This window comes from Acomys minous (assembly GCF_964271855.1).
Source record: "Acomys minous genome assembly, chromosome: 9".
In the NCBI taxonomy this organism is placed as follows: domain Eukaryota; kingdom Metazoa; phylum Chordata; class Mammalia; order Rodentia; family Muridae; genus Acomys; species Acomys minous.
Genome location: NC_140490.1, coordinates 103,204,322 through 103,232,182, shown reverse-complemented (window position 1 = coordinate 103,232,182; position 27,861 = coordinate 103,204,322). Strand labels below are relative to the sequence as shown.

The 27,861-nt window shown below is 37.3% G+C and overlaps 1 long non-coding RNA gene across 3 annotated transcripts in view; it reads right to left on the bottom strand.

Annotated features, from left to right (window-relative positions):
* Positions 1-22,467, bottom strand: part of LOC311605247 — a 54,455-nt gene extending 31,988 nt beyond the window's left edge. Inside the window, exons 1-5 of one of the 3 annotated variants that reach the window (XR_014781859.1) lie at positions 22,371-22,467; positions 16,810-16,939; positions 15,734-15,852; positions 13,972-14,208; positions 11,530-11,704 (exon numbers count right to left, since the gene is read on the bottom strand). This is a non-coding gene — a long non-coding RNA (uncharacterized lncRNA). The remainder of the gene's footprint in view (positions 1-11,529; positions 11,705-13,971; positions 14,209-15,733; positions 15,853-16,809; positions 16,940-22,370) is intronic. The other 2 variants (XR_014781860.1, XR_014781861.1) reach the window with 2 other exon arrangements.
* Positions 22,468-27,861: the final 5,394 nt, after the last annotated feature.

Here is a 27,861-nt window from a genome sequence, read left to right as displayed (position 1 = left end):
CATGTTAATAAATTATATTATATTTTATTTTTAACATAATCTCACAATAGATTAAATCCAAATGCTGGTAAATTTTCTGACTGAAATATTACACAATTGAAATTAGCCTTGTATAACAGTACAATTTAGTTTAATTTTAAGAAGCAAACCAATACTTTTCAAATCTCATAGATTTTTTTTCATTGCAACTATTCAGTTAAAGGAACTTATAATTGACATAGATTTTATTATTCAAAATATTTAGATAACTTTTCTCTTGAGATTTTTTTTCTCCTTCCTACAGCACATATTAAAATATCCACAATGCCAAGAAGTATCTTCCACTTGAGAACAGATTTAATTTTAAAATATCTCAAGATCATCTGTAGGCAGTAGGAATAAATTTGATGATAGGGATGAATGTCAGCATTTGAGATGGAGATAAAGCTAAAGAAATGGAATCTAATTTGGTAGTACAGTTTATGATCTGTTCTTATGGAAATTCTCTTTGCACAAAATTACAAAGTAATTTTAGGAAAAGGGAGCTTTTTAAAAAGTAAGTATTTAGAGTCCTCCAAACCATGATTAGGTTTCTCAGGAGTATACATATAAATATAAAAGAAATCAATCATATTAGCAACATTTCAATTGCATTATCTCTTTGGGTAATGTTTCAAAACTCACAGAAAAGACACATTTTAAAGTAATAAAAAGGGCCAAATCATTAATCAAAATTTCTTATTGCCAGAAAATATACTAACCAAGACACTGTCATTAAAAGTATTTTACTAATAATTCCAAGCAATAAGTATGCTTATATTTTGATAATAAATGTTTTATAGTTAAAATTAGTAAGTATATATTATACACACACACACATATATATATGAACTTTAAACTTTAATTGATCATGTGTTTTCACGTGTGAATGTTTTATCTACGGATGTATATACATGTGGCAACCAAAACCGAATTTTTAAGAGTCATTTCTTGCATACCATCCCCCTCAATTTTTTTGAAACATGGTTTCTCACTGTAATGGGATTTAGCATGCTGGCCAGATACCTGCCGGTCTCTTTCCCTAGCACAGTGATTACAAGTTCATGTGAGCTTTTCCAATGAAACTCACAGATGATCATTCTGGGGAAGCAAGCATTGTACTGAGTTATCTCCCCATCCCTAACCAAATGCATGTACTTTGTTCCATTGTGTCTTTGCTTTTGGCATTGTTAAAAATTGAAAAAAATATTAATCAATCCATGATAAGACATTTTTCTAAGTTAATGCTTATTTAAACCACAATATGTCTTAACATTTGTATTATGAATTTAATTGTTAAAAAGCATTCACAATTATTAAAGTAACATCTATTCTTCATAACTAGGTCTTAAAGATAATTTTAGAATTCACTTATTTATTATATATTGATTGAAAATACAAATATGTACATAAAAATTTATGCCCATCTTACCAAAAACAATCATGTACTTCCTACAAAATGCCAACGCAATTCTTTGCAGACATTGGAAGAAAAATTCTCAGCTTCATATAGAAAAAAACAAAATAAGCCCAGATCTAGGTCAACCATGTACAATAACAGATCTTCTGGAGGCATCGTCATTCATGGTCTCAAGCTGTACTATAGAGCAACAGTAATATAAAACCGCATGGTACTGGCATAGAAACAGACTAGTGGATCGATGGAATGAAGACCCCGCAATAAACCCACACACTTAGGGATACTTGACTTTGACAAAGAAGCCAAAACCATACTATGAAAAAAAAATGATAAGATCTTCAACAAACGGTGCTGGTCTAACTGGATGTCCACATGTGGAAAAATGCAAATAGATCCATAATTATCACCTTGTACAAAACACAAGTACAAGTGGATTACAGGATTAAAGACCTCAACATAGAACCAGACACACTAAATCTGTTAGCTGAAGAAGCAGAAAGAGCCTTGAACTCATTGGCACAGGAGACGTCTTCCTCAACAGAACACCAACAGCCCAGGGTCTAAGATGACCAATTAATAAATGGGACCTTACGAAACTGAAAATCTTCTGTAAGGCAAAGGACACCTATGAACATGCAAATCAAAACAACTCTGAGATTCTATGTTGCACCCATCAGAATGGCTAAGATAAAAACCTCAAGTGGCAGCACATACTGGTGAGGATGTGGAGAAAGGAGAACACTCCTCCATTGCTGACGGGAGTGCAAACTTCTACAACCACTTTGGAAATCAATCTGGCACTTTCTCAGAAAATTGGGAGTAGTTCTACCTCAAGACACATCGATACCACTTCTGGCCATATACCAGAAAGATGCTTCACCATACAACAAGGACATTTGCTCAACTATGTTCATAAAAGCTTTATCCATAATAGCCAAAAACTGGAAACAACCTATATGTCCCTTAACTGGAGACTGGATTAAAGAAATTGTGATACATTTGCACAATGGCTATTAAAAACATAGAAATCTTCAAATCTGCAGACAAATGGGTGGAACCAGAAAAGATCATCCTGAGTTAGGCAACCCATACCCAGAAAAACATGCATGGTATATACTCACTTATAAGCAGATATTAGCCATATATTACATGATAACCACAATACAATCCACAGACATAAAGAAGCTAAATTACAAGGAGGATTCTTAATTCTCATTCAGAAGGGCAAATAGAACATGCTTAAAGAGAGAGAACAGCATGAGAGCCTACCATAGAGGTCCTCTGAAAGATTCCAGCCAACAGGGGATTGAACCTGATGCTGAGACTCACACCCAAATTTACGGACAGAGCACAAGGGGACTTATGGAAGACTTGGGGCATCAAAGGATGTGAAGGGAACAAGAGCACCACAAGAAGAACAACAAAGCCAACAAATCTGGGTTCAGGGGGACCTACAAGGGATTGATGCACCAACCAAGGACCACGCCCTTAGAGGGCCTAGACCCCCTGCTCAGTAGCTGTTAAGGAGAACAGCTTCCATGTAAAGTCCCCATAATATGGAAAGTAGGGGTTGCTTCTAACAGGACTCTGGTGCCCACTTACTGACCACTTACTCCTGGTGGGCAGCCAACCAGTCAACAGAGGAAGAGGATGCAGGCTGTCCTGATGAGACTTGATAGGCTGGAGTCAGATGGTAGGGAGGGGGTAAAGAGAGAAGAGGGAGAAAAGGTGGAACTGGGAGGAGACAAGGGAGGGAACTACAATTGGGATATAATTTGGGTTAAAAAAAATAAACAAATTTAAAAAAAAGAAAATGAGAGAAAACATAACTAAATTACAATCAAAACATTTTTTTAAATAAAATAAAAAAAGTCTGTAGACAAAAAGACAAAACGAAAATAGTATATCCGTTATTAAATAGAGAAGGAATGAAGAGTGATTCTGAGCTCTTCGAAAAGCATTGTTACTTTAATCGAAAATAAAGAGCTTTGGGTCTTTATTGTTCCGAGGATATTAAGTGGTGTCAATCAGAGGCTAATTTTAACAAGCAGAGGAAGAGCAATAAGAAGAAGATGAGGTTGTGCGGCAGTGACAACGCACATGGACACACACAAAGCACTAAATCATTGAAAAGGAGCAGCAACCATCACATTAGCTCAAATGCAAGGAAATTTACCACCTCTTGGTTGGTAAATCAGGTTATTGTTTATTGCTACCTGTCAGTTACTGTTTCTATGATTGTGAAATAGAGAGAAGTCACAGAATTAGACTGATTTGAGTGTGTCATGGGATGTTTCAAGTAGGCACCAAGAAGTAAAATTTTCTTAATATTTGTAATTTTACAGACTCTGTAAAAAAAACTCCTACATTTGCCTTTACAAAATCTTCCCTAAATTGTTCAGAATGTGAGAGTTTATTTCATAGAAGTACTAGAAACACAGTGGAATAACATCTCAGAGGTCAGTTTTAGTGGTTTCTTACAAATGGAACATTTCTTTGTTTCTGTTTTATAATGTGTCCAAGGCCTGCACAAACTGTTGTACCAAAGGACAATGCATGCGGTAAACCTAGACCCCCTGTTCAGGGACCAATGGACAGCTCATCCTCCATGTTGTAGGGAGAGCAGAACTGCCTCTGACATGAATGGTGGTGCCCCCAATTTGATCACTTCTCCTTTGTGGGGAGGCTTGAGGGCACACAGAAAAACTGGAAGCAGGCTATCTGGATGAGACTGGCTAGGATGTGGCCATATGGTGGGGGAGGAGGTCCCCATCTTTCAGAGGTCCAGGGGAGGGGAATAGGGCAAAAAAGGGAGGCAGAGTGGGACCAGGAAGATACAAGTGAGGGCACAACAATCAGGGTACAATCTGAATAAATTATGATAATTTTTTTGTGTTTATAATAATTCTTAAGAGATTAAAAAACTAGTTAATTCCTTCAGTATTGAATATAAGCAATAATTTAAAATTTCAGAAATGTCCTCAGGCTTAGGAAATCTGGTTTTAAAAGGGTATGTACAGTTCCATTAAATATTACTTTGTAAAGAAACTAGAGCTGGGAAGGTAATCACTAATTTATAACATGAAAGGTATTTTTTATTTTTATTAATGTATTTCCTTTACATCTCAATCATAGTCCCTTCCTTGTCTTTTCATGGTTCCCCCCTGCACTCACTCTCTCTCTCTCTCTCTCTCTCTCTCTCTCTCTCTCTCTCTCTCTCTCTCTCTCTCTCTCATTCTCTCTCATTCTCTCTCTCTCTCTCTCATTCTCTCTCTCTCTCTCTCTCTCTCTCTCTCTCTCTCTCTCTCTCTCTCTCCACCATCGTGGTCCCCTAGTCCTCAGAAAGTGGGAGAACTCCTCCTTAATAACTAACCCCAGACTATCAAGTCTCCTCAGGACTGTCTGCATCCTCTTCCTCTGTGACCTGGCAAAGTGGCCTCACCATGGAAAGGAGGTCAAAGTTCATCGGGAGACAGCTCCTGGTCCTATACTAAGTGACCTACATAGAGACTGAGCTGCCTATAGGCAACATCTGAGCAGGGGGCCTGGGTCCTTTCCATGCCTGGTCCTTTGTTGGTGCTTCAACCTCTGAAGGCCCCCTTGGGCCGAGATTTCGTGTCTCTGTTCACCTTCCTGTAGAGCTCCCGACTCTGCGGGGTCCTTCTATACCGCCCCCCTACTCTTCCAAAAGACTTCCTGTACTCTGTCCAAGGTTTGGCTGTGAATCTCATCATCTGCCTCAATCCCCTGATGGGTGGACTTTTCCAGAGGACTATGGAGGGGCTCCATCCTGTTGCCTCTCTTTAACCACTTCCAGGGTTTATTCAATTTGCCCTTCTGAATGAGAATTAGAATAGCTAAAACAATATTACACAATAATAGTACTTCTGGAGGTATTTCCATCCGTGACTTCAAGCTATGCTACAGAGAAATCGTAATAGAAACTGCATGGAAGTGGCATATAAATAGGCTGGTTGAGCAATGGAATTCAACTGAAGACCCAGAAATAAATCCACATACCTATGGACACAGGATTTTTGACAAAGGAGCCCAAATTGATACAGTGGGGAAAAGATAGCATCTTCAACAAATGATGCTAGTCTAACTAGATGTCTACATGTAGAATCATGCAAATAGACTCTTATTTATCACCTTGCACAAAACTAAAGTACAAGTAGATTAAATACCTCCACATAAAACCAGACACAATAAATCAATAGAAGAAAAAGTGGGAAATACCCTTGAGCTCATTAGCACAGGAGACAGCTTCCTGAACAGAATACCAACAGCTCAGGCTCTAAGATCAACAATTGATAAACAGGGCCTCATGAAATTGAATAGTTTCTGTAAAGTAAAGAGCACTCTAAATAGAACCAGCCGACAGACTGAGGAAAGATCCTCACCAACCATATAACTGACAAAGGGCTAATATAGAAAGTATATAAAGAACTCAATGAATTAAACACCAACAAATCAAGTAGTCCAATAAAAAATTGGGTACAGAGCTAAACAGAACTCTCAACAGAATAATATCAAATGGAAGGTGTTTTTATCCAATATGAAGAAAATTTTAGAAGAGTATAATTCTTCACCTTTGCTATTGGTGTTGGTATTATTGTTACATGGGGTGTCAAAAGCACACTTGTTTATTTATAAATAGTCTAAATAAGCTAATTAAAAATAAAGAATGTATGGGTGCTAAAGTGTTGTCTCAACAGTCAAGGGCACTTCTTGCTTTTGTGGAGAGCTGAAGTTCAGCTGTAAGCACCCACATAGAGGCTCACAACCATCTGAACTCCAGTTCTAGGGATCCAACACTCTGTCATGATTTCCTCAGGCACCAAACCCATGCATGGTGCATATACTTACGTCAGGGAAAAAGGCTCATATACATAAACTAGCATAAAGCTTATTATTATTGAGTATATAAGCCATGCTTCAGGGCAGGCTCAGGAATAGCTATGCAACACTAAAGAAGCTACACAATTTTGCTGTTGTCATTTATTTATGTGGATTTTGTATTTGGAATTTTCTATCTCATTGGGTGGGTTTTCTTTTTCTTGTTTGTTTTGATGTTATATATGACTATTTTTTGAAAGAGAAAGTTGGATGGGTATGGAGGTGAGGGGAATCTGGGGGAATTGGAGGAATGAAGAACATCATCAAAATATATAGTATGAAATTTTAATATACATATTAAAAAGTAAAAATAGTAAAATATTTAAAAGAGTGTACTGTTTTGTCAAATGTCATCCCACCTCCAACATGAAGCTGTTGGTTTTTTAACTGAGATGAATCTCTTTATAATTTTTGGGTATATGTAGAAATGAGATCTTCAATGCCATTTGCACGGGAATTACCTTAGTTAATTTATGTAAATGACTTGATATCTTTATTGATTTTAAATATCCACTTTAAAGTTGAGGAAAGGAAGCATAGAGAAAGAAAAAAGTAGTACTTATCATAGCCATTAAGGGTTAATGTTGGATCTGAATTGAAATAAGGCTTCCCTCTAATAAAGAAACTCGGTTAAGAAAATCTCATTTTAGTTTTTAAAATATTAGTGTCATCAAACAGTTGTTTCTATATGTAGATTTTATTCAAGACATTTTTCCTTTTATATTTTCAGTATTTCAGATTTAAGGTTAAAAATCAGTTCAAATATATTGGAAATAAATCATACATAGTTCTTATTCTGACCATCTGTTTGCTTGGTGGTTGTTTTTTATGAAATAGTATATGCAAAATAAAAGTAATAATTTCAAACAAAATAAAATTATGGTTAAAATTAATACACTAGTACACAACATGGCTATTTGCTAAACTGTTATACATAGATCCTTGATAATGAAAATAAAAGGAATACAAATACTTAATATGAAAGCCAAGGAAGCACTTGATATGAGTCAAGAGAATTTTGTCTTTTCAAACTCACTTGAGTTATGCACTTGTTTACTACATTGTGTCAGACAAGGACCATTCTGAACTGCTCCTTTTCTTTCGAAATTACAGAGAATAATTTGTTTACCAAAGAAACACTGCAAATAGGGAAAATGTGGGGTTTCTAATAAGGCAAACCAGACAAAACAGTCTGAGGGTTTTTGAAGGAACGAGCTGTGCGACAAATATGCTTAAAATGACACTTCCTAGTGATGAAGCACAAAGAGCTAATTTAATCTGAGTGTGAGATACAGAAACGAGTTCCAGAGAAAAGAAATGCTTTCCAGGAAATGAGTTTATTTTGCCTCTCTGACCTCACTGTTTTCAGTCTGAACATCCAGAGAAGGTGTGTGCTTATTGGGAAGAGAGGCCAAGAGAGGTATAGCCTATGGCATCTGTGGAAGTAGGAATTAAGAGTCAGCAGGGATGTCTCTTTTTTCCTTTATCTTTCTTTCTTTGGTTTTGAGATAGAGGTTGAAAAGAAAGAAGTAGAAATATAGAAATGCATAGGTATGATAGGACAAAAAGTAGATTATTTATTTCATCTACTCCTCAACTTAAGGCCTTAATTGTTGCTCACAAGGCTATTTTTAATTCATTTGTATAGAATTTTGTGCATTGATGTAAAATAAGTTTAATTTTGATACATTGGTATAGAATTCAAATTTAAGATTATTCTACACACACACACACACACACACACACACACACACACAAACACACACACACACACATATATATATATATATATATACTCTAATATGAGGTATTGTGCCCATACAAGTTAAGTAGAACACAAGGTTCATTTCAATACTCTGAAAGTGCTATTGCAGGCTGTTTAAGATAGTAAATTATACAAGTTAATCATTAGTTGATCAAATCATGGTCATATCAATTACTCGTCTCATTTTTTTCACAAAAATATACATCCTAGGTGGAGCAAATACATATGATCCTATAGATAGATAGGGTAAAACAGTTTTTTTAAAGTCTTCAAAATCTCATAATCCTACAGAATATGGCATTTAAATTTGTTTTTATTGTTTTAGGAATTCTTTGACAATGAGACAGGTTAACTCCTGGCAACACCCAGCCTACCTCAAAGAGGATGATGAGCATCAAAGAACCTCCTTGTGGAGATGGCTTCAAACGTGGGAAACCAGCCACTAGGCAAAATGTCCTCATTTCTGCCACAGACAGAATTCTGCCTAAAAATACACAAGCTTGGATGCAGGCAGATTTGACGGCCAAACTCTGCCAAGACAGGGTAACAAGTTCTCAATAATTCCTGCCTCACAAATATGTCTGTCAGATATATTGGGCCAGAAGGCTGAAGAGGATGCTCCAACATTGTAGAGAGTTATGGGTGACTGTTCAGGCAGAAAACTGTCTCTGTCATTTTTTTCCCACTTTGGAACTTGCTAACCTACACTTCCTATTTACTCTGGTAATTAATTTTATTCCTTCTCAAGTCTCTGATGGGATTGAAGACCAGATACTTTAGTTATACAATTAAGCTTGGTCATTTAGTGGTTAAGATGTTTTTAGATCTACATAGATGTTTTAAGCTGATAGAGATGAGATATAATAGATATTGATTTCCATTCAGAATTTTAGAAGTGCCAAGAAAAGAAAGATGTTTTCTTCAAGGTTGCCAAATATAAATAGCCAAAACACCATGAATGTAAGATTAATATAAATCCTGAATATTATGTGGTTCTTCTTGCTATATGTAGTTTATTTTATACATGTGTAATAATATAAATGTATATATAAAAAATAAAAATTATTTTCAAAAAAGAGGCAGTGTAGGAAAGGAACAATAGCCATTGACTCAGATGTGAGCATTAGGTGAAATGCTAGGTCACTATCAAAAGTGAAGCGTGTTTTATATTCCTCTACATTAGGTGCTTGAGAAGTGAGCAACACTCTCTGCTGCCTAATAATAGTTCACCATTGTTAAAGATGTCACAGTATTCCACTAGGATCCTAGTATGTGTATGGATGTCACAGGCCAGCTAATTAGAACCAAGTGCACCCCAAGGATACACATTAAAGAGCAACAAAACTGGCTGTGGTGGAAAAGTGTGTGGATGGAATAATTGGACAATTCCATATTTCAGTGTCCATTCTATTGCCTAATCATTTCATTGATGGGTTTTCGTTATTCCTGAAAAATTAAAATCTCCAAGGCAAGCACTTTATCAACCATGCCATCTCCCCACCTTTCAAATAAAAAAGTTTGCATAATGGAGCTAAGAATATTGAGTGAGAATTTATAGGTTAGAAAAGGAAAACATCGGCAGCACTTGGCAGCACGTGCCTTTAATCCCAGCACTCAAGGAGGCAGAGGCAGGGAGATCACTGTGAGTTCGACGCTAGTCTGGTCTACAAAGGGAGTCTAGGACAGCCAAGGCTATATAGAGAAACCCTGTTTCAAAGAATTAAAATAAAGAGGAGGAGAAAGAAGAAGAGGAGGAGGAGGAGGAGGAAAGAAAGAAAGGAAAGAAAAAGAAAATGTCTGAAGTTATGCCCTAAATGAATTTTATCAGGCATAGCAATGGAAAGTAATTCTAAAAAGTATATTAGATGATATCTATGGGGAAAAATGCGTATATTGATGAGATGTGTGTGGCATTTCTCTAAACTAACAGTGAACCAAGAAGCTGTAGAAAAGGCCATTATTTTGCATGTAATCGTCTGTCACAAAAACACAAAATTTGGCCTTTTCCTATTCAGAGTAGGTGATATTTTGAGGATGTGATATTTTCTGTCAGATAAGATAGGAAAATAAAGTCTATGCCGATCAGGTCTGCACTCCTTGCTCACAGTGTCCTTTCTCATCAGTATTCTGAAGGGCTTTTTCCTTCTTTAAGAATTGCTGTCACTTTTCACATTTTAACACTGAGCTATCAACTTTTCCATAAATGCAATCACACCAGGAACTTCTTCATATGCATGTGTCAAAAGGAAAATGTAAAAGATGTATATTTCATGACATAATAACAGTCTACAAATTTCAAAATAGAATTCTGCAACCTGTACAGTTTTTTTTTTCTTCTGAAACTGGTCTCTTACTTGGGCCTTTCACATGTTGGTGTTGGCAGTTTTGCATTTATTTCCATCTTTATCTACTCTGAAAAAAAAATCTCTTCCTGTGGCATCTTTCTGCATCGATGATACTTTCAATCCTAAGGACTAACAGGTATCATCATTTTTTAACTCCCGTCTTATAAAAAAAAATGTTTGTCTTGATTTCATAGGACAAACACTAAGAGATTAAAGGGAATTCAGATGATTTAAAGCATAAATAAGTATTTTTCAATGAGGAATATATGTTCTCTCTCTCTCTCTCTCTCTCTCTCTCTCTCTCTCTCTCTCTCTCTCTCTCTCTCTCTCTCTGTGTGTGTGTGTGTGTGTGTGTGCGCGCGTGCGCCTATGTGTGTGTTTGTGTTCCTAACTGTGCTGCCATTAGAGTGAGGAAAACACAGTCATTAATATGCTGAAATTGTACACCAAGTCCATAGCCCAAAGTTTGGCATACAGAAAGTGGACTCATTTGTTTTCTATTGACTATCACGAAAGTATTATTTTACAGCAACATAAATGTATCCTCATATATTCCCAGAGGCTATGGTCTGAAGTTCATGTCACTGGCCAAGTAACAGTGTCAGCAGGGCTCTTCCTTCTGGAGGCCTCAGGAAAGAATCCTTTCCGTTGCTTCTCTTCGTTTTCACAGATAAAAGCTTTGATTCTCAGTCTCCTAGTGCCCTTCTCTGTCTTCAAAGGCAGCAGTGTCACTCTTTAGATCTGCGTTCCCAAGTTCATACCATCTTCTTTCTCTCATGATGCCTCTCACAATCACACCAGATCCAAACAGAAAATCCAGGATAATCTCAATCAAATTTTTTGGTTATATCTGCAAAATTCCATTTGTTATGTAAATAGTATGTCCACTCATTTCGTGGATTAAGTCCCAGGCATCTTGGGAAGGCACTTTTGAGCTAATTTCACTGCTCAATAAAGACAGCATTTATTATATCAGTAGTAGTTTATAAAAGGTTCAGCAAGAGCAGTAGTAGTAAACACGCTATTCCCAGCAGCTATGTATAAATGCTGTTTTTTTTTAAGATGCCATCTATTGACCATACCTTTCTATGGCCTCTTCCTATCCTCAGAATTGCTTATACAGCCAATATTTATAGCTTTAGTTTCTTGTATTATTTAATGAAGACATTATATGGAGTGGAATAAATGCTTCTCCTTCTCACAGCATCCCAGAAAAAAAATGTTAAGCCATGATCCGTCAAGTGAGTGAATGTTTATCTAAAAGAAGAAAAATGAAAACAGAAAGATAAAGATCATAATGTGTTACATAACATATAGGGTTAAGGAGCAGAAAAGAAGAAAAGAAAGAAAAGGAAAAGGAGAGAGTAGGCAGTTCTTTGAGGCTTCTAACATCCACCAACCCTATTAATGACCACAGTTTAACTACATAAGAGCCAGCTTTATTCCTGTGATAAAACATAGAATTTGAAATAATGAATCAAATTGTGGTGGACCTGATATACATTTCAAATGTACTGTGTCTACAATTTCATATCCTTTATCCAAATGCCACAAATAAAGACCTGTCTCTTTTCATAGGTGGCACCTGGACATCTTGCCAGTCTGGAACTAGCATAAAGGAGAGAAAATCAGTTTGCCAGGATCCCGGTTTTCACTGTAAAGTTTAAGGCCTGTAATGCATCCTTTTATTGTAAGATTGGACATGGAAGGCAAAGAAATGCTTGACATGTAAACTACCAGAGGTTGGGAGTTAGCTCAGTTGGCAAAGTGCTTGCCTTATAAGAATGGGGCCAGAGCTTAATCCCAAAGTTATGCAGAACATTGTTCCTGAAGCCCAGAGCCTGTGTCTACATAGTTCACGGGTCCGAAGAAAGAACGTACTACAAAACACTTTATCCTGCTAAGTGGATGTAGCATTAGAATGATTTCTATGATTTATTGCCGCACCTATCCAGAAAGGTGCATCACTTATTCTTTACTCCAGTAGTTACTTTTTTCAGAAGGTGGCAACTAACACAGACACTTGCAACTGATTAATATAAGGCAGAAAGGAGGGGAAAAAATATGAGAGCCTGAGGTGGTGCGTGATTTTAAGTAAACAGTGTTTTTTTTTTAAAACACAACAAAGATGCACGTAAGAATTAAAAGAAATTATGAAACTATACACAAATCAGACAAAATGGTAACATGGAGGAAAAAAAGTAGAACATCCTATTGGCGAGTAATTGCTGTTTGGGGAGGGAAAGGCAGTTTTCCTAAATAGTATAACTAGTACAGTGACCAAACTTTAGGACAGGCTTTGGACAAAATACATGTAGTCTTAAAGTCACACACACACACACACACACACACACACACACACACACACACACACACACACACACATATACACACACGATGGGTGGAGGAAAGATATTGAAGGAATAGAAGCATGCAGGAAATGTTGACATTTTTCTTGAAATATTCTGTTTTCCAGAATTAAAGTATTTGGTATCTAGAGCCTTCTTGCTGACCTTCTCTACTGTATTAGATTATGAAAAACAAACTTAGCATGCTTATTAATAAGATCACTAATTAGTCTCTACTGTTGTAATCCAAGAGACTTTTGGTGTACAATTATGAACCAAAAACTATGTCTTGGATAGTAAAATTGAATTTTTACAGAAAGAAAATTTGGCATTTCAATACTTAACAGAGAAGGTAGAATTTTTTTATTTTAAAACTTTTATGAAAATAAAAAAGACACTAAAAGTGTGCCAAGCACTACTAGCGCTGCAAGTTCTTTCCAGGGACAGGACATCACTGGGCTTTTCTAGAAGCATATTCTAAAGGTCAATGTTGACCTCAGAACGATTTAATAAGGTATAAGATTCTGAGGTTCCATGAAAATACAATCTTTGCTTTGCTGTATTCAGAGACTATGGTATTATTTACTTCCTTACAGATTTTATGTTTTAAATTGAGCTTGAATTTTAAAATAAATATTTAATATTTGCCTTCACATATTTGTAAGAAACCTTGGGATACCTTTATTAAAGTAAAGAAAAATAAAAAGGGGCCATTTTTAACATAAAAATGCTGATTTATTTGGGGTTGCAAATTAAAATATCTGTAATTCTACCTATGTTGAGCCTAAAGGCCTTTTGTGTAGTTTATGCTGCAGACTGTACACTATATTTTTATTTAATATTCCTCATCAAAACCTGTTTAAATATTCAGCAAAGCTTTAAGGCAATTTTACTTGTATTAAGTCTTTGGCAGTTTATGCATTGAAACTAGTGAGACTGATAAATTATAAATGGAATTACTGGTTTTATTATGGTGGGAAAGCTCCTCTGAAACAAACAATGTAGCTTAAGCTTTCTGTGGGATTGGAGTAGTTTGTTTGCTGTGTAAGCAGTTTGGGTTTGTAAAGGACTTTCAGTTTCTAACAGACCAAAAATAAAAAAAACCAAACAAACAAAAGCAAAACAACAACAACAAAACAATCACACCCCCCCAAAAGAATACAAACTTGTACTCACTTTATTTATCCATGTAGGCACTAGTGATGGTGAAGTCACTGAAAGCAGTGATAAGAATTTTACTTTAAGTCTTAGTGTGTATTTGTGTTTGTACCATCTCCAACTTAAACCTGAAGACTCTCTCTTTAATCCTTCCCTCAGGTCATTCTCATAGGCTTCTTGGCTGTGGTTTTGTTATGATCAAGTGGTTCTTCTTCTGGTTTTAGAAAGTCAGAATAGTTCCTTTCTATTTAATTCCTATTGCAAAAATAGCCGAAGAGTTTCCAGGTCAGAATCTCAACTGAAGTCCGATCCAGGAAACCTGTCTATTCCTGTCACAGGAGGTGTTTGTGAACCTCAGTTTCCTCGTCTGCAATGCAGTGAAGACTGCACAGCGTACCACTGGAAAATTGTTCCTTTGAATAAACAACAAGTATCCAAGACTTCCAGGGCATGTGAGTGAGAGATTGCACCTACTGGTGACAAGACAGGGGCCTTTCTTTTTTTATAATTACTCTTTAAATTTTTGATAGTTGTCAATACGAACACAAGGAAATGGGATCATATGTATCGCTAATCAACTCTCTTACTTCTGATAGTTCATAAGTAAGAAGTGGGGCCAAGATCATTTGCTTCATCTATGCTGGGACTTGGGCTGCTTTGATCTTTTTCCAAGTTTGGCCATAGCTGGGGTGCATTTATGAGAGTAACAGCCATGTGCCGAGGACAAGATTTCACAGCACCCTTCCCCACTGTCAGCTCTTACGTTCCTTCTGTCTCCTCTCCTTCCATGGCTCCTGTGCTTTGCTGCAGGCGGGTGCGTGCTGTTAGTATAAACGTGTTTTATAGGGCTGAGCAGCAAGAAGACTCTTAGTCTCCGCATGCTGACCAGTTATCCATGTCTGTCGACTGTACGTGAAGGAGTCTTGCTTGTCTAGGACCCGCCCTGACAGAGCACACAAAGTTTCAGGATATGGAAGGAACCATGGGCATTGTGTGAAGTCAGGATAGGAGTTGTATTCCTAAGACCTTGCATTACTATCGGCCAGGCTTCTCCCGTAACAATGTGCACACCTTTGTGGCTATTCTTATTCGCTGCCTCTGTTACTTAAAAAGGAAAACATGGCTTTCCTAAAGAAATCACATAAGAGTACATAAATGTATAAAAAAAGATGCTGCTGCAAAATGCAGAGCTCAGTAATGCATTTAAATACTTTCTCACTTTTGCTCTGCTTGACATATGTCTAGGAGAGCGAGACTTCATCTTAGAATATCAGCATAAGTGTGTGTGTATGTGTGCGTGTGTACATTCTTTAAAACTGTACTGAACAATAGTCTCATGGCAAAGTGAAGTTCACAGTCCTAAGGTTAGCCAGGGCACAAGCTGTGGCAGCAGATGGTCTAGAAACTGGCCTCACGTATCCAGCCTCCTTCACAAAGACCTAACACAACTAAGCATTACTCCACAATTGAGGTAAATAAAAGAGCACACATCAAAGACTTGAAATTGAAGATTTTAACGTTTCTACCACAGAGTCGTGTTAATAAATTTCTTCCACAGTCTTTTATTTGCCACTTTTTTTTTTGTTTTTGTTTTCTGCAACAATTATTTAAAACTTTTATCTTTTCTATTTGAATGAGAACATTTTCTTTTTTTATTTTATTTTATTTTATTTGGCAACAGCAAAGCTGACCTATAACTGATGTTGGAATGAAATCAGCATGGGAAGACAGCAGAGCTCCAGCTGCCAGCTTCAACTCTGAAGCCCTCCAGAGTACTTACGGTTCACGCAGGGGCTTCAAAGCCCTCAGCTGGACTCACACGCTGTTCTTCATAGCGTAAGTCTGCCTCTCTGCTCACATATTCACTCTATGCCGAAACGTTCTCCACAGGTACCTAAACTTTAATACAGACATACATACATTCTTCTTCCAGTTAGAGTCGGGCCATGGTTATACAAACAAAGACCATAAAGAGTGGGAAACAGAAACAGTAACATACTAAAAGTAATAGAGACACACTGTTCGTAGTCCCATAGCTACTAAGAAAAAAGGACAAAAAGTCAAGCAGTGTGCTGCAAAACATCAGGAATGTCTTTGCTATGTAAGGAACACACAGAAAAGACAAAATATTTATTCAAAAATTCAGAACTTTAAAAGGTCATAAAAGCCATGGGCAACATAGGAGGATTAGAAAGACGGTTCTGTGTTGATGATCACTTATTGCTCTTGCAGAAGACCTGAGTTTGGCTTCCAGCACCCACAACAGAGAGCTTACAGACACATAGAATGCCAGCTCTCGGGGACCATGCACCTCCCTTTCATCTCCTTGGGCACTGGCATTCCTATACACATACCCACAGCAGACCCATGGAGACACATAATTAAAAAGTAGAAGTACGTACATATTTTTTAAATGCAAAAAAAGTGACATTATACCAAATTCTTTAGCCAGTACCTCAAATTGCATCAATTTTAATTATACGATACATTTAAAATATACATTACAAATCTTAAAATACAGATTGTACTTTAGAGTCTACAATTCCCAAATCGAACTAAAAATAAAACATATCAGTAGCACAATACAGCTCCACAGTGGTACTTCCCCATATGCTATGACTCAACACTCTGAAGCATTTCCAATGAGCCTTGGCAAGGCCTAGAGGATCAGAAATCCTCAATTATCGCATTCCCCATCTCTTTCAACCCGCTTTTAGATATGTTTTTCCATTTTCAGTTCTCACTGGGAAAGACATCACCTACAGAGAACAAGGCTATGCAAACCTTTGGGCAGCTTGACAGCATCTCTGAAATCTGGCTTCTGTTGCAAGACAGAATGAGATCAGGAAAGTTTACCTGACATTCATTACTCCAGCAGCTAAGGGAACGCACAGCCTATCTTTCTGAAGTTATGGTTCTCAGGAGACAGAAGACCTCAGATTCTGTGTATCTAAAATGCTTCCACGGTACCGTGCATGGTGCCTCACTACAAAATGAAAAATTGGTTTTTTTAAAAGGAAACTTTTGATGATTGGTTCAAGTTTGACTCCACCGAGTAAACCAGACCTCAGCCTTACTGAGAAATTCTTTGCCTTTCTCCAACAATTATTCAGTGTCTGAAGTCTTATACACCACTTTAAAAAACCTTTTTTAAGGACCTTCATTATAAACATAATCATTTGAAGTAAAAAAAAGTTATTTTTATATGTAAAGATTTAAATATCTCACTTGATGGATTGCTTTCTTATAAGGAAGCCATCCATTCACTTAAAGTAACCATCACGAAGGAGGAAAAAGGATAGATTCTACCTGTGTTTGCCATGATCAACTGGGAAGGCAGATGCCACTCATATTTTAAAAGTTGTCTCTTTTTATATATCATATAAAATAGACCCAAACCCAAAGGTGGAGATAAACTGTGTTTGGCTAAGAAATAAGTAACATAAGAATTAATAAAAATTACAGACATGTGTAGAAAATAAAACATGGGTTTTTAAAGAAAACTTCTGATGAATGGTTCAAGATTGAATCCACTGCATAAACCATGAACTTATATCATAGCTTCTACTTCCCATCAGTGGGTTTTTCACTGTTGAGGTAAGTAAAGGAATACCAACTCTTTAGGGTGAAAGATAAGTCTAATCCCTAAAAATTTTCCACAAAATAAAATAAGTTTGTTTCACTTCATTTCTACACAACTGTTGCTCTTCTCCAAATAAAAAATATAAACTGCTTTAAGGTGGAGATGATAAGCTCTGTTTCCTTGTGATCAGACAGTTATTCAGTCTACACTTTGAAGAGAATAATACACTCCAATCCTTCCTTTGCCTGAGACTATTCAATGAGATCTAACCTATGGCTGTAATGTTTAACACATCAACATGAAGTGACAACTTCATGTTTTATCAAATATTTGTACATGAGATTGCTATTCTGATGGAAAGATTGAAGGGCATGGATGATGTGGTGTTTTGAGAAGGTCCCCATAAGCTCTCATATTTTAATTTTTGGTCCCCAGTTACTAAAATTCTTTGGGACAGATTAGAGGATATAGTATTTTGGGGGTAGGTGTGGCCTTATTGTAGGAGGTGTGCCACTTATTTGAGGTTTATAAAGCCCACACTAGGTCTAGTCTCTTCTCTCTCTCTCCCTCCCTCCCTCCCCCTCCTTCTCCCTCCCACTACTCCCTTTCCCTTCTCCCTCCCCATACCACCTCTCACCCCTTACCCACTAACCCTCCCTCTCCATGTCCCTACCCTGCTGCCTGCAGATTAGGATGCTAGCTTTCACCCTTATGCCTGCCTGTGGCCACCACATTCCCTACCATGATGATACCATGGCGATCAATAACTCACCTCTAAAACAGTTAGCAAGGTCCCAATTTAATGCTTTCTCTGATAAGGTCTTCTAAGAGTTGCCTTGGTCACAGTGTCTCTTCACAGCAGTAGAACACTGACTAAGGCAGATTGTGTGTGTGTGTGTGTGTGTGTGTGTGTGTGTGTGTGTGTGTGTGTGTGTGTGTATGTATCAAAATGTGGTGCCCGCTGGTAAAAGACAAATGCATTTTGCAAAATGAAAGAATTGCCTCATCCATGAAGGCAAAATAGAAACAAGAGAGATAATATTAGATATGACTTAGTTAATGACTGCAAGCATTCTCTATATAATTTTTTTTCTGTATATACTTAAAAGAAGAGAAAGACCTCTTCAGAATGTCTGTGGTGTGTTTTCCTGTCATCTTAATAGATTTTTCACTTCAGAAAGCAACTGTTACAAAAAAGGCAGAAGCAACAAGCTTCGCCCACAACATTAAGCATCATTAGCTGAGCACTGCTCCACTTTAACGCTCCTATAATTGATTCTAAAGCCCCAGACAAGTACAAAGACCAGGGCTTGTGGGTTCAAACTAGCATTACTTCCTTGAAAAAGACATGTGCACTATAAATGATTTGATTTAAAAGCAAACACTCTGTCGGCAGGTCATCGTCAGCTGTTAGTGCAAGTAACCTTTCAAAGGAGGTCAGTGAGAATTTTGCTTTTCTGTCATCAGGATTGAGTCGTGGTTAGAAACCAAAGCACATTGCATCCTTAATGATTTTGGAAGCCTCAGAAAAAAAAATAAAAATAAATAAATTTTTAAAAAAGGAAGAAAGAAAGAAAGAAAGAAAAGAAAGAGGAAAAGTCACCATCATAATTGACAGCTCAGGCTTCTTTTTTTCATTATTTTTCTTTTTTAATATATATTTATACTATTACAATATAAACAATAAACTACAACAAGAAGACTCACAAAACAATCAGGTATTATATTAATGTTACATTCATGGTGTTTTGGTTATTTGTATTTAGCAACCTTAAAGAAAACATCTTTCCTATCTTGGTGAGTCTAAAATTGTGTATGTAAATCAATGTCTATCATATCTCATCTAGATCAAATTACAACATCTATCTAGACCTAAAAACATCTTAACCCAAAACAACTAAGCTCAATTGTAAAACTAAACTATATGGTCTTCAACCCCATCAGAGACTTGAGAAGCAATAAAATTAATGACACGAGTAAACAGGGAATGCCGGTTAGCAGGTTCCAAAGTGAAAAAAGTGACAGGGACAGTTTGCTGCCTGAACAGTCACCCAAAACTCTCTATAACGTTGGACAATCATCTTTAGCCTTCCGGTCCAGTATATCTGACAGACATATTGGTGAGGCAGGAGCTATTGAGCGCTTGCTTGCCCTGTCTTGGCAGGGTTTGGCTGTTGACTCTGCCTGCATCCAAGCTTCCCCCCTTTTTAGGCAGAATTCTGTCTGTGGCCGAGGACATTTTGTCCAGTGGCTGGTTTGTCACATTTGAAGCCATAAGCCTAACCAGACTCTTTGTGCCTCACAGTTTCTGTGCCTTAGAGTTTGAATCACTTTACCCGTTCTCAGTTACATGTACTAGCACAACTTGATTTACAGGTAAACACATACAGATCTAAACGCATACACAAATAAATCTTGCTTTGTAACATTTCCTGTAAGGGGCATCATTTAACCACGGCAAATACCAGCGTCTTCACGACAATCCCACTCAGGAGTGGGTCTCAGTTACCAGTATGGAAAAGCTCTGTGTTTGTTCGGATGGGAATAACACAAAGGCTGGTATATAGAGGAAGTTGAATTCAGCTTGAAGCAGAACTTAGCAGCAGCCACTTCAGACTCTCCTATGTCCTTTTTTTTAAGGAGACGCCTTTGCTTTTGCATTCCATCCCTGTATTTCTTTTATGAATTCCTACCAATCATCTTTTTGGCCTACAACATGCCACTACTCTATGTTTTTGCTTAGGGCGGGAATGCCATGATTTTCTAAAAGGATGATTCTTGCTCTCTTGTTATTACGTATTACCCAGCTGCCCAACACCAGCCAAGCACTGTGACTTTTTGACTGCAGCTGTGTTGAACCACATGTGGACACGAGGTGATTGGCCTTGTTGTTCGCTGTCTTGCATTATGCTTTCAAACCTACTGGCTTTCGCCATTTACTCCACTCCGCACATCTGATGTCATGACCTTTGCTGCGCACATTACTCTCCAAGATAGTTTTATGAAAGCAAAACTCTTAAAATGCAGTAGGGCCAGCATTATGAAAATATCAAAGACAAGCAGAGCTCTCCTGTCAATGTTCAAAGAAGAAGCTTAGGCCCATTGTTTTCTGGAGAGGAGAGGGATTAATAAATGCAAACTCTTCAGGAAGCTTTGTTGTGTAAAGTCATATTTTTAAATATATAGATTTATTTCCTAATGTATTTCTTTCATATAAACATTGACTGTTTTTGATGGGTAATTCTTTTATGAAATGCCAGGCAGCAGAAACAGAATATTTCAAACATAAAAAAACACCCACAAAACTTTATAAGAAAAAAAAATCTACCACTAAATCTCATTATAAGCAAAATGTTGAAATGAACCGTTCCCTTGGAAATGATATGGTTTTTATAGAAGCAGTTAAAATATCAAATTATAGGGTTTGTAAAATAATAAAATGCTATGTACTTATGTCTAGCAATCAAGGACTGGTGATTCAGATATTATTATATAACAACAATGAGGAAATAACTATCTATAAGGATAGTTATTAATGCTGTATCAATTATATTATTCTCTTATTGAGGAGAATTTTATAAGTTGATGACTCAAAGCTTAATATGAATCTGCACAGTTATTTGTATTATTGTGATATTTAGTTGTTAATAGAAAAAATTTGACTTTTTAATATTTTAGTAAATTACAAATGTTTAGTTGTAGAAGATACATAATTTTAGATAATTCCAGACACTTTTTTCAGGTATACTATGGTCTTGAGCTGGAAAGTCAACCAATATGTTGATCATATCTTTTCTACAAATTTTCCAACAGAGTTATAGTAAATCAGCTGCACAGTCCTAGTGTTACTACTTCCTCTATAATTTTCAGGAGAAGCCTCTATGTAATTGTCAAAGACAAGCCTTCAATAGGTATTTGACTATGGTGAGCACAAAAACTATTTTGCCACTGAATTTAATGAATATTTAGTGTACCACTGACAAAGGAGCAATTAATATCCTCAAAGATAGTCAAATATAATCCAATATTTTAACCACAGCTTTTAGATCCTGCCTACTTGGCATCAATATGTAATAGCCCTCTCAATTAAGGATCAGAATGAAAGCAAGTACTGTTATAAGTATGCGAAAAAGAAGTTTCTATAAGTGTCTCAATATAAAATAGAAGACCTGAAGATGTACAGCCTTAAAAGAGGTAGCTGTTGAAGGATCAATGACATTGATCATGGCAATTGAAACACTAGACTGTGTGCATAGGTTAAAGCTTGAAGGAAAACCCTTGGAAACTTTTATACCTGACTAGATATCAAAGTGGCATAAAAGAGGAGGGAGAGCAGCCATGAAGTGCTCTTCAGGAATGGCTTCCTCTGTAAAGCGCGCTATGAAGCCACTGGTGACGAATGTAATAGTTCTGTTCACTGTCAGGACCGATTGATGGGAGGATGTACCAGCTGCTGAGGCCCGTTAACACCGTATCTGATGTAATAATTATCCAGTGCTGTATAAGATGCACAATTATCTAACACTGCTTCTAATTATTTTCTAACACCGTGTCTGATGAACATCGTCTAACACTGCCTCTAATGACCATTATCTGACACTGAATCTGATGAACACTATCTATCACTGCATTTGATGACCACTGTCTGACACTGCATATGATTGACCATGAGCTAACAATGAATATGTAACACATGATCGAACACTATCGTCTTTCTCTAACACTGCATCTGATGGTCACTATCTAACACTGTATCTAATGATGATTATCAAGATTATCAAACATTGCATATGGCGGCCACTGTCTAACACTTCAAGTGATGAGCATTACCTACCACTGCATATGATGACCGTTATCTTCTCAGAATCACCATCCTTTACATCTTAACTTTTAGGTGAAGCACAGGCTGATTTCTTGGTGGACTGTAACCTGGATCACAGGAGAAACCTTGTGAGGAATAAAACCCCAGGTTGTCCATAAAATTGCTGCTCTTCATTTTAAAACATACTCTGTAACATGAATCATACCGATAAGTAGAGCTAAATTGTAAAGGCCATTTAATATCAGAATTGCTTTCTGTATAAGAGGCTCAATAAATAGAAAGTATGTGATTAAGTAGTTAATAATAGGATTGATTCCATTGATTTTTATCTATTTCTTGCAGTCCTCTATAGGTTGAAAAGAAAACTAGGTCACCATTCAGTTATCTTCCTGTATGAGATGGTGAAGTACACAAGTGAACGAAGCCCCTAAAGCACTGAGTGAGAATGAGAATGGGATGATCTGAGGAAATTTTCACTCACAATGACGAGAGTAATTAATCTCTCAAGCTTCCCAGAGTGTTGTTTTCTACAGGATCTGAAAAAGTAAGCACGCCGGTAGATATCTCTTGTCCTCTGAGACTTTTCCGTCAGATGTCCTCTCCTTCCGGCACTGTTAGTGGGCTTTCTTCTCCTTCTCCAGTCACATTGTGTTTTCCTTTCCAACTACATTGGGTCCCAGATGTAAATGTCGTTTTTATTTCCTCAGGAGAGGAAATGAAATGAGAGCTGTTCCCAAGTTTATCTCTCTCTGTCTGAACTCTGTGCTGGCTGGTTCAATTCACCTGTGTGGGCCTAAATGTCCTGCCAAGCAGACTGATTTAAGCTGGCTTCTTTTGCTTCTGACTGAATAGCTCTTGCTAATATCAAACTAATTCTGGCAAAATGTTTTAATCTTCTGGATCTTTCTCATTCTCTGGTTCATTCTGCCTTCATCTGTGTCTAGCTTGTGCTTTCTGAAACCTGTTCCTATTAAATTGTCCTCATAATCAACTCTTGGTAAAACCAAACAAACAAATAAAAAAACAAAAACAAAAATATCCTCTTCTCTCTCTCTCTCTCTCTCTCTCTCTCTCTCTCTCTCTCTCTCTCTCTCTCTCTCTCTTTCTCTTTCTCTCTCTCTGCACTGCTTTTAAATAGTCTCTAATTCCTGTCTGTTCTCATGAGACTTGGGTGTATCCTATCTCTGACTCATTCTGTCAAATCTTTCTCTGATTCCTCACTTTGTCTGTCCCTCCATTAGATGTCACTTTAAAACATGGCTGTTTCCTTCTATAAACTAACCTTAACGTCATTGATTGGGATTAAAGATGTGCACTAAGGGCATATCTGTATCCCATCCAGATCATACTGTAAACCAGGGCATGTCTGTATTCCACCTGGATCATATAAACCTAGAAGGATTTGGATGTGATCTCTTGCCAGAGCAGCCATGTTGCTAGATTAAAATTCATCCATAGGGCCACAACAATCTGGTGTATTGAGCTGGGCCAAAGGCTAACAATTCTTGCTTCTGCCTAATTATTAAGTTCCTTCACAGTGGTTTCCCAAAGCTACAACCCTGCATATTAGAGACTGGAGATTCACACCATTTAGTGCCCTCTTTTAAACATATTTTTACCTTCTAATTTTTCTTAACTCATGTCAGAAGTTATCATCCTGTTAAAAGAAAGGATGCGAATAAGTGCAAATTTTTGACTGACAAGGACTAGATGAGTTGGATATAGTATTAGCCTTAGGTAGCAAATGCACTAGGCATCCCAGCCCCGCGTCAGCTATTTATTTTCTTGATTTAAACTTGGAGAGGAACCAGGTCTTTTGGTGAGCCCACTAGGCCTCAATCCTACAGAAAGAACTACAGGCAACTCACTAAAACTAGGAGGTGGAGAGGTGGTCATACCCAAGGAAGAGCATACCAATTGTTTGTCCAGTGCCAAATACTTAGGCCTAAATTCTCTCTCTCCCTCCCTCCTTCCCTCCCCCCCCCCTCTCTCTCTCTCTCTCTCTCTCTCTCTCTCTCTCTCACACACACACACACACACACATACATACACATACACACACTTAACATTATATTGACCAAGCAGGTTATATTTAGATTATTTGTATATATACAAATTGATATATGCACGTAATATGAATTGTTAAAAATAGGGCATGAATTTAAGGAAGAGTAGAGAAGGGTATATAAAAGGGCTTGAGGAAAGGAAAGGGACAGGATAAATATTATGATTAAATTATAGTATAAAAATAGTTTTCTTTTCTAAGTTCAAAATGAATTGCTGATATTACCGATACAGAGAACATTTGCCTGGGAATTTTCTCTTCATCTTACCAACTTTCATCTTTATTCTTCAATTCTATTGCAATACTTCCTTATCTATAAGAAAAAATTTGGCAAATAGAAAATGTGAAGGATGGGAAAGAAATACAAAAGCCAATGATTTTCACTGAAATTCTTTTCCATGTTCTTAAGCACTAAGAAACTTACTGTAACTACCTTGAGTTTGTGATCTTAAAGCCACTCATGGTCCTGAAAGTGCACTGCTGGTAGCAGTCAAATCAAAGGATAGGAGGCAGGGCTGTATGAGCAACAAAAAAAATTTAAGATGCTTTGAACATTCGTCCTTTCTTCTTTCTCTTGTATACCATGATGAAAGTGACATCTTTGAAATCTTGAGGCACCTGTCTCTGTGGCCTCTGTCATTTTCTCCTTTTCTTCACGGTGCCTGAGGCCTTGATCCCTGGCCATTGGCTTGTTCTCATGCTGTGGTGTCCCACCTTTCATTTGTACGTGGGTCATCTGCCTTTCAGGTGTGCAGCCCCACCACCTTACCTCTTAACTAAAACAGGTTCTGAAAGGCTGTGAATCTGCCAAGAGCTATAGGAAGAAAGCTCCAAGGGAAGTTAACTTAAAAAATACTACTTTTCAGATAAAGTTTCACAAAACCAATTTGATATTTTTAGTCTGCCTTCTATGGTGTTTTATATAAACTGTGTAGGGTTCTCTTTTCTCTTTCCTCCTTCCTAATGAGATGGTTACCAAAGTCAAATACTAACTGCTGTGATTAACCAACATGGAAAGATATTCAGCTAAATAAGAAAGATAATGATGTTCAGATATTTAAGAAACCATCCATCTTAGTTTTCAAATGTTACTGCATGTTACTGATGTACCAAAGTATTCTTGTTAATATAGCAAATGCAGTGAGTGCATTTTCTTACAAAATCTCCACCAGCTGAAGATTAGAAAATAGACAGCAAGGGAAATGGCATTCTTATCACTCTTGAGTCCTGGATTTAAAGAATATACATTTTACTAATGTATGTTAAATACTGGTATGCTATAGGATAGAAAAATCCGAGCTGATCAACTGAACTGTTGTACATTATTCTTTTTATTAGGAGAGAATATGGGGAGGGAGGGTGGGATCGGGAGGTGACGAGGGAGTGGTATACAATCTGGCAGGTTCCCATGAGTTTGTTGGGTTTTTTTTTCCCTTGAAAATATATTCTTATCTCATACAATACATCCAGACCACAGTTTCCTGCCTCCATTCCTCTCAGTCTCTCTCCCATTCTCTTATCTCCCCCAGATCCACACTCTCACTCCATTTTTCTCTTTTGAAAAGGACAGGCTTCCAAGAGACAACAGCCTAACGGGCCAAAACAAGATACAATGAGACAAGGCAAAATCCCTCAAATTAAGGATGGACAAGGCAACATAAAAGGAGGGGAAAAGTCCCAAAAGCAAGGAAAAGATTCAGAAACACACTTACACCCACTGTTTGGGATCTACCAAAAGCAGCAAGCTAACAGCCATAAGCAGAAGAGCTGGCGCAGATTCCTGCGGACCCAGTACTTGCTGTTCCAGTCTCTGTGGGCCTAACGGAGCCACATTTAACTGACTGATTGCACCATGTCATCCTCAATCCCTCCTGACTCCTACGATCTTTATAATTGAAGAGTTGCAATAAGGGCAATTGAACTTTCTTTGTAACCACATATCTATACTTTTATCAGACCTTATCACAGCAGATACTTGTTTCTATCCTCAAACTTGAATTTCGAGTAACAAGTTTCTATCAACTTAGAGCACACCTTTTGCCATCTCCAACACTGTTTTTGAAAAAAAAAACAAAACTGGAAGAAATACAGTATCTGATTAGTGGTCAATATTTTCTAGGCAATTTATAAACTTGACAGAATCTGTGAGTATAAAAACAATTTTTGTGGTTTGTTTCTATGTGAATAAATAGTTTTTAAGAGTTCAAGTTTAAAGAAATGCCTAAGTAAGAATACCCATAAGATCTCTCAAAGTGTATAGCTCCAAGGATAAGCTAGAGCACTTCAAATGCATGATAAATCTTCAATATTTCAGCAACATTGATGTGTGGGCACAGAAGTCAGTACAGCATAAAATATTCTAGAAATCACCAGTAAGGGTTGGGCCATGTACAATTTTGCCAGGAAACTAGACAACAAATTGGGGGAAAAAATAGTTACATCCATGCTTCATTTAGTTGTGTGGAGATAAATTTGTTGAAAAGAAGCAAAAAGGGGGGAGTGGGGCTTGAAATTCTGCATGGGCCAGTTCACTGGCATGAGTCTACCATATCCAGACTCCTGAGAGATCCTGCCTTACTCTTTACATTTTAATGTCTGTGACGCTGGCAATTTCTGTACCCAGAACACTGTGACCTTTTGCAAAGCAGGTCAGAGTGCTCTGCTCCCAGCTTCCTTCTCTATCCTGATTCATTATTTAGCAGCCTCTCAAAGCTGCTTTCTGCATCCACAAGTGTTGAGCGGTATCTGAACGTGCGCGTGCAGACACATGCGGAATCCTTTACTTCCATTTATTTATGTATTTTTCTTCCTGTATTATGATATCCCTGGAGTTAGAAGTAAAATGCTCAATAGATTTTCATGGGCTCAGGAAATGAGATTAGGCATTACATTACTTTTTGTTTGTTTGTTTTTCTTTAGAGGATTATATTTGAGAAAAATCGTCCCCTTGCAGCACATTTAAGGAAGTAGCTTAGTAAATAACCAGCTTTCCTCCTGTAAGAGACAATGGCCCTGGATAAGCAAATGATAATACTCCTACGTGGAGGAAGTAGGGAATCAGATTAAATGACTGACAGGAGCAACAAAGCAAAATAAAAGATAAGTGACAGCAATTTAGGGACTTCTCATTTTTCACTGAACACAGTTTCCTTTGTTTGGCAAACAATTCCCACACATAGTAATACTTATTTCAAAATAACTTTCTTTCTTTCTTTTTTTATTTTGTTTGTTTGTTTGTTGTTGTTGTTGTTTGGTCTGGTTTGGTTTTGAGTAGTTTTGTTTGTTTGAGATGGAGTTTTTTTTTTGTGTATCCTTTGGTTTTCCTGACTTTGTAGACTTTGTCTAACTTTGTATACGAGGCTGGCCACAAACTCAGAGATCTACCTGCCTCTGCTTCCTGTGTGCTAGGATCAAAAGTGTGAACCACCTTTCCCTCAG